Below are 4,284 nucleotides of genomic sequence, written 5' to 3' on the forward strand. Positions count from 1 at the left end.
GCATCTGCCTACACAATTTTGTGCACGATATGAACCCCTGGTAGTTGACCCCGATGACTGTGGGTCAAGCCTGATGAGCATAGTCGACTACAGTTCGTTTACCAGTTGAAATTATGCAAATACGTGATCAATTTGCCCATTATTTTGTAAATGAAGGTCAAGTTCCATGGAAAAACATGAATGTTATGTTGAAATATGTGAACTGAGTGTAGATTGTGATCTGTGTTCCATGTGTATTTTTTGTTTTTTGGTGTTATGTTCTGTTGTCATATGTACTAAATATTGGCTTTATGTACATTTATTTTTTAAAACACAAGTAAGGTTTCGAATCTTCATTAGCAAAAACAATTTTTTATTAACATGTCCTGTATACAATAGTCTCCCCCTCCAAATTTTGGTAGGCATTTAAAACATATGTGATCCCATTGGGATTTAAGATATAACATATTCAAATAGAGGCCTTGTAAAATCAAAACCTAAACTTTCAAAGGCTATATTGCCCAACTGAATAAAATCCAAATGTGAACTATAACAAACAGCAGACTGGATCAATTTTAGCTTTTACAGATTGTGGTACTGCGTGGGTGTATTGTCTGGCCAACTGAAAGTTCGACTGCTACATTGAAGGTGCATTTCCAGACCAGGTTCACTCTGGCCGCACAGTTGTGTTGTCACTTGGTATGACTGCATCTCCATGATACAATGATTCACACTTGCTTTTGTTTGAAAGGAAGTAAGTTGGTGAGGTCCCAAAAATTCCTCAACTAGATCATTTAACCTTTGTAGGAACTGTAAATTCCTGTGCGGCGGTATGTTTTGGACTAAAGGGATATAGGATTAAAAAAAAAGCTTCCAGTCATTGGCTGTGTAAACAGATTCTCGAGATTGCAAGTCCTTAATTTCCCTCCTTAGTTTTCTGTGTTTGCTGTGACACAGATTCGCTAACCGCTGGATTCCATCAACTATTATCGCATCAACTTCTTCTTTAGCAGCAAATCGCACTGACAACAGGAGCCACAGCACTACTGTCCATTGATCGGGCCTCGCTCAGGACAGACACATCTTCAGTGCCTGTTTATTGGGTTGGTTCCTGGCCAGATGGCTCCATTAACGCCTCTGGCTCTTTAGGCGCCGCTGTACTGCAGACCGTTCTATAAAAAAATAATAATAATAATATTAAAAAACAATGTAAATTTAACACACACTTGTAGCACAAAATATTTTTAGCCATCTTTTTTTGAATATACTTTATTAACACACAAAACACACACTACATACTTTTAACACACAATCTTGTCACACAAACTTTTTTAACACACTTTTTTCACACAATTTTTAAACACACTTTTTGAACACAATTTTTTACCTAAATTTTATTACACAATTTTTTCACACAAACACTGTGTACTTACGATCGCTGGGACAATGTTTTCTGAAGAAGCATCAATTGCTCGTAGAGAACATAAGGGGTGGTCCGTTTACCAGAAGATCCACTTGGAGTAGAATGGTTCGACGGTAGTCACGGACAAATCTGTCTCTTATTGAGTGCCAACGGGTATGGACTGCATCGGCTACAATAAAAAAAAAATAATAATTTCTCAAAAAAAATATTTCAAGGAACTAACATCAGTTTAACTTGCCAATTAATTATAAATTTTTTTGGGGGAAGGAGGTCGACTTTTCCAGATAGCGGGGATCCAGCATACAAATTTTTTTCTTCCACGATCTCCTGTTTTTAATAATATCACTATGCGAGCTGTAACTCTGGTCCCATTGAAATATTTGCGTGCACCAAAGCTCTCAGAGTCTCATTTTCAATGTCCAAGGGCTCTTCATCTACATGAAGGTGCCTTTTTTATGGCAGCTTCGACTATGTAACACAATGTTTGAAAAACAAATCAGAGTGTATGTTCATATTGCATTTATATATATGCTTCAACAATGATGGTTCTACACATTACTTGTTGGTTTGTTTAATGTTATTTTGCTTGAATACTACATTGGATAAAAAAATTTAAAAAATTGTACAAAAATATCGACTTTGTGTGCTTACCACTGCAACAGATGGTGATTAGTGTTGAGCGATACCTTCCGATATCCAGAAGTATCGGATTGGATCAGCTGATATCCAAAAAATATCGGATATCGCCGATACTGATACCTGATACCAATGCAAGTCAATGGGACACAAATATCGGAATGTAAATAAGCCCTTTCTGTCCTTCTATATCCTGTTCCGGAGGGGGGAAGAGTGTGACCGGTGCATGAGCGGACACTGTGCGTGTCTGTGTGGGATCTGTACGGGCCTCTCGGGGGTCTGCGCGTGCCTGCCGGGGCTCTGTGCGGCGTGCCATAGCTCTGTTCGGCGTGCGGAGCTCTGTGCGGTGTGCCGGGGCTCTGTGCGTGTGTGCTGGGGTCTCTGTGCGGGCGTGCGGGGCTCTGTGCGTGTGTGCCGGGGCTCTGTGCGGCATGCCGGGGTTCTGTGCAGGCTGCTGGGGCTCTGTGCCTGTGTGCAGGCATCGTTCGATGGGACTATAAGTCCCATCAAACGATGCCTGCTACAGTGACAGTGATTGACACATTAGCCAATAATGGGACAGTAGTAGTCCTATCATCCGGCTAATGTGCTGAATGAGAAAAAAACAAAAAAACACATACATACTACATACATACTACATACATTCTACATACATGCTACATACATACTACATACATACTACATACATACTACATACTACATGCATACTACATACATGCTACATACATGCTACATACAGTACATTCATACATTACATACAGTACATACATACAGACATACAGTACATTAAACATAGTGTTCATACTCACCATTACTTAAATATGAAAATAACAAACAACCAATATACTCCCTGTCCGCATAAATCCACGAGTGTCCCACAACGATCTCACATGGAGAACGGCAGCATCAGCTGATGTGACCACTCTCTAGGTGCTCCAGGAACACAATGACGGGAGGAAGGTATCCTTCCGCACTGTATTCCTCCGCCGCTGTAAAAAAAAGTAGTCCCTAGTCTCACTTTTGGTATTGCTGTATGAGAAATTTTCTCACACAGCAATTGCCATAAATTGAGACTTTGTCCTAAGGTAACCTCAGTGATGCGTGACTTGTAGTCCCATCGGACGATGCCTGCACACAGGCACAGAGCCCTGGCAGCCTGCACAGAGCCCTGGCATGCCGCAGAGAGCCCCGGCACGCCGCACAGAGCCCCGGCACACATGCACAGAGCCCCGGGACGCCGCACAGAGCCCCTGCACACACGCACAGAGCTCCGGCACGCCACACAGAGCCCCGGCACACCGCACAGAGCCCCTGCACGCACGTACAGACCCCCGGCAGGCAATCACAGACCCCCTCACGGTCACTCACAAACCCCGCCCGCACACACACATGCAGTCTCCGCCCACGCACCGCCCACACTCCATTATAGTGCATCATTGCACTATGGAAACTTCCGATTCCGGTATCCGATATCGCAAAAGTATTGGAACTCGGTATCGATACCCAATATTTGCAGTATCGGAATGCTCAAAACTAGTGGTGATGCAACACGCCGAGGCTGGGAGGCAGTTTGGCTCTTTTTTGTTGGAACCTTCAATTTAAAAAAAATATAGTTACCATTCATATCGATATTAATGTCAAGAAGGCAACACTTTTTGCATTTACCTTTTTGCTTGGTTTATTTTTTGGGGGTGGCCTGGTTTTCTTCTTTAGCTCTGAAAAAGAGTCAGATGAATCCTAAAAATATTAAACAGACACATGATTACACTATGCAGAATACCATACTGAGCAGAGATATAAAGAAGGATTTCACATAAAATGCATGTGAAACCCGTCAGTACACTAGAGTGCCATTCAACTTTTTATGTAAAGATTTCATGACTATACCGTTTCAGAGGAAGGGGTGGCAGACACGCTTCTGTAGGTAGATCCCTCAGTATCTGACATTTGTGTACGTACAAAACCATATATTTAGTCCACATACATTGGCCACCACACAATTCACACAATATGTATATAGATAAAAATAGTACTTACATTGGCTCCAGTAGGTCACACAGTGCACACAGTGTTTGTTTGCAGACTGTAGGCTCCAAAATGGCTGAAATCACATTTCCTGTCAAATGAGGTGATGATATCATGGGTACATAACCATAGCAGGCCCTCATGAACGCAATCCAAACGCAGGGCTAAAATTTGTACATATTGGTAGAATTGCGTCTGCCTGCATTTGTAATACAGTTCTA

At 42.0% G+C, this 4,284-nt stretch overlaps 1 long non-coding RNA gene across 1 annotated transcript; it reads right to left on the reverse strand.

Moving 5' to 3' along the window:
- Positions 1-1,069: 1,069 nt before the first annotated feature.
- LOC138672244 (uncharacterized) lies at positions 1,070-3,737 on the reverse strand. The gene is made up of 3 exons (XR_011319668.1): positions 3,704-3,737; positions 1,413-1,571; positions 1,070-1,151 (listed from the first exon to the last, which is right to left on the reverse strand). It is a non-coding gene; the product is annotated as an uncharacterized lncRNA (long non-coding RNA).
- Positions 3,738-4,284: the final 547 nt, after the last annotated feature.

Source organism: Ranitomeya imitator, chromosome 3 (genome assembly GCF_032444005.1).
Source record: "Ranitomeya imitator isolate aRanImi1 chromosome 3, aRanImi1.pri, whole genome shotgun sequence".
Classification (NCBI taxonomy): Eukaryota; Metazoa; Chordata; class Amphibia; order Anura; family Dendrobatidae; genus Ranitomeya; species Ranitomeya imitator.